Genomic DNA, 13,614 nt, shown 5'->3' with positions numbered 1-13,614 from the left:
GGGAGCCACAGCCTCTGATTTAGCCCTTTAGCTGGCACTTCCTTGGGCCAGCCCAGCTCACTTGAGCCAGCAGTGTGGTCAGCACCTGTGTGCACCCCGCTGTCCAGCTGTGGATTCTTCTGTTCTGGTGAATGGGCCGGGTGTTTGCATATTTTCCCCTTTGTTTATAGGCAGTTATAGGTGTGGGTCCCTTTTCCCTTTAGCAGATGGTCCCTGAGGCAGCACTGAACCTGCCCTAGGCCAGGCCCAGTGGGACTTCACTGGGGGTTAAGGAGGAGATGGAGGAGTACAGTGTGGGGCGGACAGAATGGGGCTCACCCTTAGAGCCGCTCAGCTGGCCCGCACCCCCGCTGCCCATCCTTCAGCCTCCCTACTTCCTTGAAGAAATGTTGCCAGACCCATGTTCTTCCCTTGAGGGTAGGTGTAGGCCTCCAGGCAGGTTGGGAGGGGGTCTGCAGAGCCCCACATTGGAGAGTGGAGGGCTGGACACCACTCTCCAAATATGGGCCTGTGTGTCCTAAGTAGGAGTTAGAGGCGTAGATGGGTGGTGGGGAGGGGGTGTCCTGGGGAAGGGAGGTAGCTTTCGGGCTTCTGGACACTCACCCCCAATCTAAAAGCAGCTTCACTTTGTTCGGGAATGTGTGTGGGGTGAGGGTGGTAGTGCTGAGCTTGCAGGTGTTGGGGTGGGAGGAGAGGGAGAGAGGCCGGAAGCCTGCCCCTGATTCCTGACCTGTCTGAGCCTCTGCAGCTGACTTAGAGGCTTCCAGGTTTATTTGTTGTTTTAACCCAGGGCTGCCTTTTAAAAGACTGCCACATTCCTAAGGGATTGGCAAGTGAAGGTGATGAATGGGGTTGGCAGGAGGCAGAGTCTGAGGAAGTCAACAAGAACTCGAAGCTGACACCCGGGAGCCCAGGTTCCCAGTGCTGTGGCCACGCGTCCTGTCGGAGGACTGGTACCCCCGCTGACCCTAGTGGGTGAGGAAGGAGACCCTGGGCTCTGAAAAATCCCCTTGTCTCTTCCCATGAATATCCTCCAGCCTTTCTGGTTTGCCCTGTTCTCTGCCTCAGGGCACAGCTCTCCTGCCCCATTGGGGCAACCCGAGCCTGGGAGTGGGCACAGAAAGGGTAAGGGCTGAGGCTGGCAGACCTGGGTCTGTCCCCTGGAAATATGCCTCAGTGGCAAATGACTCCCCAGAGCTGCCTGAGCTTTTTTTTTTTTTTCTTTCTTTTTTTTTCTTTGTTTTTGTAATTAGTATCTTAAGGAGATGATACATTTCAAGAATTGCTTAAATTCTGATACCCGGATTTAAGCATGTGAACACATGATGAGACTTTTAAACATGCAATTAAAGCTATTCATCAGAATTTGTTATACCACCAACATTACAGTTACTTTGGAGCATAAGTCAAATGATTTAAAGTAATCCTGTAACATACCTAAGGAGCACCTTCCTATATTACGCATGCAAATTACTTCTCCATGTAAAGGTCTTTTCACTTTAATTTCTATGTTACTTTTTCTTTAAAGCAGGGCTGGTGAGATGACATAGACAGTGCCTGCTCTGACTTCCATGAAACCTTATTTCATTGGCTCCATTTGCCCCGCCTGAGCCCAAATCGAGTCTCTGAGAAGGGAGCAAGAAAGAGCTGCTCCTTCTTCCAAATGTTCTGCTTTGGTCTGCAGGAAAATTGTCTCACTAAATACACAAATCTATCTTGACAATGCAATTGAATGGCCCTCCCATGTACAGTGCGATGCAATAGGTGTATTATTCCCGTTTCCTCTATCCTGGGCCCTGGCAAAACCATCCCAGCCAGACTGAGGGAACACCAGTCCTGATATTTGGGACATGGTAGTGAAGAATGTGGCTTCTGAGCCAAGCGGATGAAGGGCAGACTTGGCCACACACGGGAGCTGGCTTCATGGACTGGTTCCCCATCTGTAAGTGGGAACCGCTCTGCTCAGGTTGCTGCAGAGATGAAGTTCCAGCAGGTGTACCAGTGCTACAGTCAGGAGCGGCTCAGTGCCTATGCTCTCACTCTCCTGGAGGACCTTCTCTCGCCTCCTCTGGGAGCTAAGTCCTTCCAGCCAGGCCTGACCATCAGGCCCCTCTAGATATGACTTGGCTGACCTTCTTTCCCCTTCATAAAATACTTGGGTCTTGAAGTCCCTTTCAGCTCTGAAGTTTGATCACTGACTCAGGCCTGGGTTGTCCAACTTCATAGTTTTGCAGGCTGGGTTCAAGGAGTAGGCTTATGCCGAGAACTCAGGACACAGTTGTGTCGGTAGGACAGGGGTCGGAAAAGGCTTGGAACATGGAAGTGGCGTGGGCCTCCTGTTGGGAGTGAGAGAGGAGGAGGTGCTTGATGGTAGTTGACATGGTGTGTGTGTGTGTGTGTGTGTGTGTGTGTGTGTGTGTGTGAAGTGAGAAGTAGTCTTTCAAAATAACATTTGTCTCGTTTTCTCATTTTTCTAGAGCTGGCTGGATTGAAGCAGGGTTTGTCTTAGGACTGCCAGGAGCATGTGTGTGTGTGTTTGTTTGTGCGTGCTGAGGGTAGATGTGACAAAACGTAGCCCTTGAAAAAGCCATAAAACAAAGGCTTCTCAATTTCTCTGGGGTTATTTACGGATATTTTATGCCTCCGCCATCCACAAAACCAAGGGCATCTATTTAATTCATTCTTTCAAGGAATGTATTGAGCTGGGCCCAGGAGGCCGTGCTCTACATCCAGAGGCTGGCCCTGTGCTGGGTACCAGAGATAAAGTAAGAATAAGACGTGATTCCATGCCCCCGAGCCCATGGCCCCGTGGTGCAATGCAGAGTGTGGGGAGTCCTATGCCTGGGTGGCTGTGGGGTTGGGGGCTGTGGTGGCCCAGAGAGGAGCTGCAGGAGGCTCCACTGCTAAGGAGGGCTTGAGCTTGCACCAAAGACCAGGTAGGCACCAGTGCAGTCCCCACAGTGGGGACAGGCACCACAAGCCATAGCGCTGCTGGTGCAAACACTCAGAGGCATAAAAGAACACTGGTGATTGGAGAACCAGATGTAGCATGGGGTAGCCAGAACCTTGGGGACAAGGACAGTGGGGAGAGATGAGAAGCTTATCCTGAGGGTCACCACTGAAGCTTTGGGGGCCTGACTGAGGAGTTTGGATTTTAGCCTGTGGGCAGGGGTCCTAAACTCAGCTGTCTGCAGGGACCAGACTAGGAGGAGAGGCATGAAGATGCCAGTGCAGAAAGAGGTTACCCTGGGGAAGGCAGGCCTTGTCCCCTCTGTTCAGTCATTGTCCCAGGTTGGGGGGACAGGCCCAGAGTAATATGTCACCTAACTAGCTCTTACAGAGAAGCTGGCAGTCTGGGTTTTTACATGGGCACATTTATTTTTAAACGTTAGCAATTAATTCAAATTTAATACATAACGAAACAAAACACATGGCTCAGGCCCACCAGGAAAGGTCTGGGTGTCTCATTGGGCGCTCAGGCCCTGTGTGGCCACTGCCTGTGATGGTGGGGGATGTGTCCACAGCTTCCAAGTGGGAGTGGGTGGGTTAGAGTTTGCTTCCTGTGGTGGGCATTCTGAGGAAGGCTGTACAAACAGCTGGATGGACAGAGCTGGAGAGACCAGTACAGAAGTTATGGAAAAACTCATTCTTCATTCATTCATTTAACAAGTGTTTATTGAGCGTGTGCTGTGTGCCAGGCACTGTGGTAAGCCGGTGCTATTAAAGAACACCCAGCCTGTCTCCAACCCACAGATCAAGGTCCAGGCTAATTCTGCCATGCCTTCCCAGGCCTCCTGTCCTTTCTTCCCAGGCTCTGAGGCTACACTTCTCAGTCCCAGGCCAAATCTGCTCTCTGCAGGGCCTCCTGAACTCCAACACAGCCTTTTTTCTGGGTTTTGCCCCCACTCCAGTCGTGCTCTGTCCTCTTCTTCTCTGGCGTTTATTGCTCCTCACAGCTCTGCCCTCTGCACACCCATCCTTCAGTGCCTGGGTGTGGCAGAAGAGGAGCTCTCCTTTCCCCAGCTCTCCTGCTCTTGTCATCAGCAGGAAATTTGCAGAGCTTTTACTCTGGATCCAAACAAACACTCATGTGTTCATGCACCTAGCTGAGAGCCCAACCTGGGTCTGGGCTGGCCTGGGAGCCTGCAGGATGCAAGGGTCTTTGTCCTCAAGGCACTCCCAGGTATAGGGGAATAAGCCCTGTCTACCACCAAGAGCAAGACCACTCAATACCCGATGGATAGTCCCCATGAGCCAGTGGGGGCCGTGGAAACATAGAGACCCAATTCTTAGTGCTGCATGCTTAACTTTTATGGGCTCATGGGTGCTTCACCTCCGCCCATTAAAGCCAGCTCTGTTATGGTACTTTCACATTTGAGGAGACTGAAGCTCAGAGAGTTGACTAGACTGTCTGAGATTGCTTAGCTGTCAGAGGCAGCACATTGGTTTGACCCTGGGGTGGTTGACTGCAAGCCCACTTAGTGCACGGCCATTTCAGGAGTAGGGTGTGAGAACTGGCAGGGATGGGGGGGTAGTGGCTGGGGCACATCCCCACTGGACATCTTCCTGGACTTTCTCCAGGATGGGGAGTGATTCTGCACTGGCTGATATGCGGTGTGATGGGCCTGGCTGATGGTGTGTGGCCCCGTGGCACCCCCACCCTTTGCTGGGCTCTCACCCAGCCCCCTCTCTGGTCTCCGACTCTGTGGCACGTGCCTCTCTTCTCCCAGTTTATCCCCCCTCCTCCTCCTCCTAGACAAAGGTAACCTGATACTGTGAGTCAGCTTGGATTGGGAGCCAAGGTCATTAACTCACCTGGGCCTGTCAAATGGGTGTAAACACTGATTATCCTGCAGAGATCTAACGGAGCTCAAACCTTTGAAGACTACAGAAGGAAACTACTATAAATATTTAGAGGCTTGAGTCATTCATTCATTCAGCAAGTATTTATTGAGGGCATACTCTGTGGCAGGCCCTGCTCTGAATTTTAGGGATATTGTCCTAAGGAAGACAGCCTTAGCTCCTGCCTGCATGGGGCTTACAGTCTAGAGTAGGGTGGGGGGCAGACATTCAGTAGTCATGCAGATGAACACATAGGTACAAAGCAAACTGTGTTCAACAAGATTGTTAACAGGGATGGAGCATGGGTCCACAGGTTTTCCTGAGTAAGCGGGATTTCAGCTGAAGGATGACGGGTCAGCCTGCACAGGGCAGGGCAGGGCAGGGGCCCCCAGGGCGTGAGTGCAAAGCCCTCAAGTGGGGGACAAGCCAGAGGCTTGCAACAAGGAAGCATGAGCCAGGGCGGTGCGGGGGGAGGCTGGGGGGCTGAATGGCCGGACAGGGCATGGCCTTGCAAAAGAGAGCTATTGAAGGATTTAGTTTAAGTGGCTTAACAAAAATAACCTCTATCTCTTTGACCTGGGTCCCTAGAGCTTCTCCTGCCTCCTTTGCCCTCAGTGTCCATTCTGTGTGGTGAGAAGTTGAGCTGGGGGGAGGTCTCAGCCCCCATCCCCTTCTCGGGCAGAAGGGCAGCTGATTGAAAGCAGATGTCTCGCCCTGGTGGGGCCCAGCCCGGCTCCCCAGTGCTGACCTCAGACCTGCACCGCTGGCATGTCCAGGCCGCAGACTCTCTGTCAGCAAAGCCGCATCCGTCCTGCAGAGAGACGGTCACTGTGGCTGCCCACACCCCCAACCCAGCAATTTCCCTACCACGGTGAGAAACCTCCCATATTCCGGGGCTGGAGCCCAGCCTCCTCCTTCCAATTGCCTGGGGGAGGGAGAGACACCAATTAGGTTCTTGGAAAGGAACTAGGTTAGAAGAGGTGTCACCCCTGCCCAGTTCCTCGGCACACCTGCACCAGCACAATGCCAAAGGAGGCCGCTATTATACTATTCAGCATGTCCTTGGCTCTGTGCTAAGTGCTTTATGTTTTCCCATTTAATCCTCATAAACAGCTCCATGAGGCCCAACTATTAAGGGAGTGTGTGACTGAGGCTCAGAGAGGGCACCTGGTCACACGGCTGGTAGGTGCAGAGCTGGGATTTGAGCCCAGGTCATCAGGTCTGAAGTCCGTGACCCCAGTAGTCCTCTGCAGGGGGCACTGGCTGTTGCTCCTGTGCCTCTCAGACACTCCATGTGCCCGTTGCTCCTGAGGAAGCCCAGGTCAGCTCCAGGCTGCTTATGCCTCCAGGGGCCTGCGTCTGGGCATAGGGCACCAAGATGGGCCCAGAGAGTGCTGGTGCGGCCTCTAGGTGGTGGGAACCTGGGCTCTGGACATTGTCAAGGGCAATGTGCTTGCTGTTGAATCAGTTTGGACCATACCCAGTGGTCTCTTCACAGAGGGAGTTGCCATATTGATTTTTGCCTTTGAACTCCCCCGGGGACCACCCCCCATGCACCTGCCCTTCCGGTGCTGCTACATCCATAAGGCCTCTGCTCCCCAGCCCCCACTGCGCACCTGGAGGCATCCAGCAGGTTCCACAGGTTTCCCAGAGATGCCTCTGGTGTCCTGCAGCAACCCTAGTGGCCGCTTCCCTCACTGCCCCTTACTCTCAGGCCACCCTAGAACTGCACCTTCTTTCCTCTGCTCCTACAAGGCTGCTCCCGGCCCTTCTGCAGACCTATCTCCCTTACCCCTGGCCATTTCCCTGGTCTACTTCCCCTTCTCTGCCCATCCCAGCATCTCCGCCTGATCCCACCCCCTCAGAGAGATCACTGTGCTTTCAGTCAGTCAGCAAGCATTCATTGAGCTGTAGAGACGTCCTGGCTGAGAGCTAAGGCTCTGAAGCCTGACGCCTGGGGCTACAGAAATGAAACCCTCCCATCCCCTGCTCACCTCTGGTGCACCTGGAGCGTAAAGAGAAAAGGCAAAGACTCCACCACTGGATGCTGGCTTCACTTTGGCTTCTCCCCGCTGCCTAGTTACTGAGAAGAAAAAAATACGGCAGGACGCCCCATGTAGACCATTTTTTTCCCCTCTGTTCTGTGCAAGAGTTACCTTGGTAGTCCTCAGTTAGGTGACTCAGCACTGGGGTTTACTGTGGAGGGTGGGTCTGGGGATGGCAGAGGGGAGCAGCTTTCTGGGGACTTTCAGACACAGGCGTAAGGAGGCCATTTGTGTTTTGGGGTCTGTAAAGAAGGAGCCCCAACCCCAGTGTGGATCCTGGGGAAGGAAAAGGGACCCAGACTCTGACCGCAAGGGGTGGACCCAGAAGCCCCAGCAAACTGTCAGCCATCCTCAGCCATCCTTGGAGTCAGCCCCCAGAAGATGCACGTGGCCTGTGTGGTGCTCTGGTTGGCACGGGACACTCTGCCTTCTGACCACGTGGGAGCAGTTATCAACAGGTGCCACCTCAGTGGGAATGGGTCAGCGTCCTTGTTCTTCTGGCCGAGGTGCAGAAGTTGGAGCCTCCACCTCCCCTTCCACTTTTTGAGTACGTGAGACCTGGAGGTTCTTGGGCAATTTGAAAAGAGAGGAAGATTCCAGAGGAAGGTATGTTTTTCTTTCAAGTATAGTAAATTAGGTCTGGATGGTTTTAATTAAAATTATACAAATCAAAGAAATGCAATAGTATTTGTACCTCCAATAACTGCTGTCACTCAGTGGTCACAAAATCATCAGTTCCTGTTTATCAAAAGCTTGTGGTGTGCCAGGTACTGTGCCAAATCTCCCATTTACATTGTTTTATTTAATCTTCATGACAAGGTAGGTACTTTCTGTCACCATTTTACAGATGAGAAAACTGAGGCTCTCTACAGAGAGGTTAACTAACTTTCCCAAAGTCACACAGCTAGCAAAGCTGTGAATTGGGCTTATAACCCACATTATCTTTCACTCCAAAGTCCTTCAACCACAAGTTTCACTCTATTGCTCTGTCTGGGGGTTCCCTGAATCTATGGGGACTCCGGAAGATATGGACCCGCAGGGAGAAGCCATGGGATCTGGAGGCCCAAGGCCTAAGGAGACCGTAGGGCCTCCTTCAGGTAGCTGTCTTCGGCAGCAGCTGGATCCCATTACACTGTGGACAGCAGTCTTTAGAAAGCCACCTTCTCCCGGACTGCAAAGGAACAGGGTGACCACAGCCTATGAACCCTTGGGGCCCCTTGAATTCCTACTGCCTACCCAGCAGGGTTTCACAAACACATTGACGTTGACAGGGCAGCCTGTGTGGAGGGTGCAGGAAGCCCGGAGGCCTGTGGCTGCCAGCATTGCTCAGAGTTTCCGCTGAGCTCTTCCTGCAGGGCCCTCCTCAGGGCTCTGCTAGCCAGCGCCCCCTGTCTTGAGGCCTTCGTGGGCCCCAGCTGGCTCTGAGAGAAGCTCAACTGATTCCAGGGCCTCGGAAGGGCCAGGAAGGCCCCATTTTCTGGGTGCCGAGCCTTGGGTTAGCTTCAGAGGCCCTGGTGATAGCCTCAGGATGTCTGAAGGTTCCTTAGGACCAACGCCACTGGGTGGGACAGAGACAGTGCTACTTCCAGTCAGAAGATCCAAGTTCCACTCTCAGATTCAACACTCGCTGGTTCTGCACCCTCAGGCGCGTGTCTCCCTCCCCGAATTCCCTTCCCTATCTACCTCACAGGGCTGTTTAAAACCCTGGGCAAATAGGAAAACACTCAGCCAGTGTTGGTGGCCCTAGTAAGGCTGTGGGCTGACTGTGGGCCTGCCCCTAATTGGTCTTCCCACCTGGAAACTCAGCAAAGAGGCTGGATTTATGGGTTCCGGAAGAGGGGAAGGCATTCCAGGACGAGGGAGGGCTGAGCCCAGGCACAGAGTCCAGAACACACAGGAATGGATTGAGCTCTGTGCCAGAAACTGTTCTAAGTATTTTACACATAGTAACTCATTTACCTCTCTCATCATTCCCATGAGATAGGCATTACTTCACTCCACTTTACAGATGAGGCAATGGAGGCACAGAGGGGTAAAGTAACTTGCTCAAGATCACATCGCTAGAAGTGGGGAGCCAAGATTTGAACCTGGGCAATCTGGGAGGAGACCACAAGTGGAAGCAGTGGTGGTGGGACTGGAAAGGCTGGGAGAAACGCCAGGGTCTGGGCCGCATCTGCCCTGCCCACTGCTGCAAGGCCAGTGCCCAGAGCAGTGCTTAGCACATAGTAGGTGTTCTGAACCTGTTCCTGATACATGAGCTCTGCAGCAGGTGTGGCTACCTTGCTTGTCTGGGGACGCTGACATTTCACACAACACAGAGAGGTTGGGGTTGCTGCCTCTGCCTTTGGGCTGAGATTCAGCGCTTTTCAATGGGGCTACTGGACCCTTATAGCAGGAGGGCCCCTCGTGGGAAGGCAGACATTTAAAATCGTTCCTTAATCTCCCTCTGGCCCCTTCCCATTAGGCCCCACCTCGCCTCCTGTACCTCCCTGGGGAGTGTTTTTAGCTCCCAGAACTTGGGATCCAGGTGGGCTGGGGGGCTGGGGGAATGCAGACAAACTTGGAGAAGCATGTTCGCGGCCGGCAGAGGCTGCTGAGAGACCAGCCTGTTTGCATGGCTGGAGCGCTGGGGGCTGGTGAGAAAGGAAGCTTCCTACTCTGCAGCACTCAGACCCCACTAGGAATGTGGCTTGGGGCCAGGATCCCTCTGGGCAAGAAAGGATGACTCGGCAGAAACAGCCTCCTGGCCCCACAGGACAACTGGAGCCGCTGCCCTGGGGGCTGGTGCCAAGTGGCAGAGCTGCTGAATTAATGACCCCTCCGCCTCAGCTTCATCTCCACCCTCCCACACCTCATCCCACCTCCCACTCCCCCAGCCCTCTTTTAGAAGCCATTCTCTGGGCTGGGGTTTTCAGACTCTCAGAGCGGCAAGAACTCACCCCCTCCACCAACTTTCAGACAGAATTGGGAAGGGTCCTGAGGCTGGAATGGATAACTGGTGAAGGGAGGCAGCCAGCCTTCGAGACCCCCCAGGCCTGCCAAGGGAGTCCAGTACGGGGTGAGGGGTGCATGGGGCAGTGGCAGGAGCTGGCCTGGGCCGGGCCCTGGGGAATTCCAGCCCAGGAGAGCCAACTGGAAGCACGTGTTTCTAGATGGGCACGGAACCCACAAAGCTGCTTCTTCCAGCCCAGCTTCCCAAGGATTAAAGATCTCAGGAATCCTGGGAAATCTGTCTCCTTGTCACCAGAGGCCCCTCATAACACAGGCTCCTGCCCCACTTTGCACCTCAGGTCCTGAGCAGAAGTGGATGATGATGGTGGTGGTGAAAATGCGCATCTTGTGAGAGTCAGGCTGCAGCTGCTAGCGTTCATTGTTTCCCACACATCCTGCTGACCGCTGCTACCTGTTTAAACCCAGGTGCTCCCCAGGGCAGCCTTATCAGGTGGGTAGGTACCAGTATTACCCTCATTTTCTGCAGAGGAAATTGCCTTGCAGAAGGGTAAGTAGCTTGTCCAAGTTCACTCTGGTTGTGGCAGAATACATTTCCAAGACTGGGATCTTAAATGCTCTGCGTGATCGTCTACCTCTTGGAGGAAGGAAAAAGTGTAGAGTTCCTGTGGCTCTGCCCCCTCCCCTGGGTGCCACGCAGTGATTGAGGGTCACCAGGGCCAGCCCATGGAAACACTGACCCTTTCTAGGAGGCATTGCAACATCCAGCAGTTTCCTGCACACCTATCACAGGGGGCTTGGGTCTCGTGAGCAGTGAAGATCCTGAGATGTGGGGCTAGAAGACATGAGCCTGTCTCCTGACTTACTAGCTGTGTGACTTTGACACTTAGCTTTGTCTCCCCCTTGGTTCCCTCATCTACAAAACAGAAGAGAAGAATACAAAAACTTTCTCTCCATGACCTGCCCCAGGGAGATCAAATGTAGACCCTAAGTCGGCTGCAGCCAGGGGGCCTGAGAAGATGGAAATCAGCAGTGGATGGCGGGGGTTGAGAGGGGAGGAGATCAGGGACGGGGGCCGGAAGGGAGTGTCGGGGGCTGGTATCACACTACTAGGCTCCCAGGTCTGGAGAGAGGCCAGCAGAGATCAGGATTTCCTTTCATAACAGATTATGGAACAGCTACTTTGCACTAATCCATCTGCCTGATAGAGATCATCTGGGGGTGACCCAGCAGCCTTTGGTGAAGACACAGAACAAAACGACTGCATCTTCCCAGGAAAATCCCATGGGCAAAACGACTCCAGCTGCCAGATAACAGCCAGTTTTTGCCAAGTGCCCGGTTTGCTGACTTCCTTCTGTCCTACTCTAACCTGGCTTCTGTTAGTTGACTGGTTCCTGTTGCCTCAGCAACAGAGCAATAATGGAGGTGGGTGTGAATGGCTATGTTAAATCACTTAATTATTGCAAACAGGCACTCTGCCAAACGGGGGTGGTTACAGCTATGTTAGACTTAGTCACTGCCTGCAACTAAATGTAGCTGAGATGGTCGTAAATATGCATGAAATAATAGACCACCAACAAATACATCTTGGTTGACTGAAGAACCTTTGGAATTATGAAGACATTAGACTACATCCATCACAGTTGTATCACTGAGTCCATTTTATTCTATTCAAAACCTTTGCAAACCAGTAATTTACATAGGATGTGTATGGCGAGGCTACCTCAGTTACCCCATTCTTCAACTCTATAAGGTTTTATCAATAACAGCAGGTCCATTCCATTTAGGCTGTTATTATGGCTCTCCCCTGGGACATTCTGTAGTGGTTGTTTTTTGGAAACATCATTTGGTTCATAATCTCTTAGCAACAGGACTTTGAGGGCTAACGGCCGACATAGAAGCCCAGCAAGATGACTGTGACTTGTGGGTAGGCAAACCCACAGCAGCCAAGTCTAAGCACTCTCTGATTATGGGTTTAATTGTTTTAGGTCATTGAACGTCATGGGCACCCACTGCGGGTCAAACTGGCTTTGTTATCTGCCAGTGAGCATTTGCCAAGGCAGCCACACACCCAGGACCTGAGGAGAACTTCCAGAGTCACCGAGTGCTCCAGGCATCACAGCTTGGCCTTTTTGCTGCAGACCCTGGAATGCCTGATGGGGAAGAGGAAGAAAGGAAGGAGGATTTATCTCACTCTGTGTGTGCCTGCCACTTCACCTCATCGTATCCTCACAACCCCCTGTGCAGCAGTGATAGGACTGTCTTGCCAGGCTGCAGGTGAGGAGGCAGCCGCCCAGACCGGGCAGTCACTGGCTGCGCTCACAGGTGCTCAAAGGCTGGCAGAGGCAGAGGCAAGATTCTGATCCAGGTCCTCCTGAGCTCACAGCCTCTGCTCTTTCTGCTCTTTCCATGCAAACACCCACGCCTACGGGGACAGCTGGGTCTTTCCTGGATGTTTGGTCTCCATAAGATTCTGTTCCAGAGTGGAGCATGTGAGGGTCATTGCCACAGACCCATTCCACATGTCAGAGGCCACGCAAACAGTGTATACATCTGGCGCCACTGAGCCCAGCACTCACAGGCAGCCTGGGGCCTGCCTGCCTGCTCTCAGAGTTTGCAATTCCCTTTTTATTTGAGTTCTTTCTGGTCCCTCCCAGAGACTGAGACTGTAGTTTGCCATCTGTATTTAGTAGGAATTAAAAGTTTTAAACATAGCTACCACGTTTTACTATGAGCTGAGCACATACACACCGCTATTTACTCCTTAAAACCTTGTAAAGATGTGATACTGTGGTCCCTGTTTACAGATCAGGAAATTGAGGGTTAGAATGGTTGGATGATTTGCTCTAAGTCACAGAAAACAGGTTCTTTTTTTAATTTTTTAATTTTTTTGAGACAGAGTCTCACTCTGTCACCCAGGCTGGAGTGCAGTGGCGCGATCTCGGCTCACTGCAAGCTCTGCCTCCCGGGTTCACGCCATTCTCCTGCCTCAGCCTCCCCGGTAGCTGGGACTACAGGCGCCCGCCACCACACCCAGATAATTTTTTTTGTATTTTTAGTAGAGACGGGGTTTCACCATGTTAGCCAGGATGGTCTCCATCTCCTGACCTCGTGATCCGCCCACCTCGGCCTCCCAAAGTGCTGGGATTACAGGCGTGAACCACCGCGCCCGGCCTGAAAACAGGTTCTTATTGTGATACCCACAGCCCACCCCCTGCCCTGCTCTGTAGCTCCATTACTCCTGAGCAGGGGTGGACGCCCGGAGAAATATGCAGGTTTGTGCTTTGGGGCCCTGCACTCACAGGGGCCTTTTCCAAGGCCCTAGAAATCTATTCAGATGGTCACATATCTTTGTAAAATTTGCAAAGGTAAGATGTTTTTATCTTCTTTTAATAAAGGAGCATCTCGCATCCCCTCATTGTATAAACTTCAGTTTCCACAGAACCAAGGTCCATCCTGCTAGTGAGTATATACCTTGAACATTCTACCTAAGAATTTACTCTTCCTTCTAGCCACCACCACTTAATTTTTTCTCCTTGGCACTTCTCATGAATACACTATATACTTTATGTATTAATCTTATTTATTGTAGTTTTTTTTTTTTTTTTTTTTTGAGATGGAGTCTTGCACTGTCACCTGGGTTGGAGGCGTTGGAGTGCAGTGGCATGATATTGGCTCACTGCAACCTCTGCCTCCCAGGTTCATGCCATTCTCATCCCTCAGCCTCCTGAGTAGCTGGGACTAAAAGTGTGCACCACCACACCTGGCTAATTTTTAT

General features: G+C 52.4%; 1 long non-coding RNA gene across 2 annotated transcripts; it reads left to right on the top strand.

Annotated features, from left to right (window-relative positions):
• Positions 1-7,122: 7,122 nt before the first annotated feature.
• On the top strand, positions 7,123-12,667 carry LOC105479261 (uncharacterized). Of its 2 annotated transcripts, XR_985789.3 has the most exons (4): positions 7,123-7,493; positions 10,178-10,329; positions 11,003-11,261; positions 11,825-12,667. It is a non-coding gene; the product is annotated as an uncharacterized lncRNA (long non-coding RNA). The 2 variants fall into 2 exon arrangements; XR_985788.3 differs by lacking the exon at positions 7,123-7,493 and having other exon boundaries at positions 10,026-10,329.
• Positions 12,668-13,614: the final 947 nt, after the last annotated feature.

Source organism: Macaca nemestrina, chromosome 1 (assembly GCF_043159975.1).
Source record: "Macaca nemestrina isolate mMacNem1 chromosome 1, mMacNem.hap1, whole genome shotgun sequence".
NCBI lineage: Eukaryota > Metazoa > Chordata > Mammalia > Primates > Cercopithecidae > Macaca > Macaca nemestrina.
The sequence above is the reverse complement of the archived record's forward strand: the minus strand, read 5'-3'. Positions and strand labels throughout refer to the sequence as shown.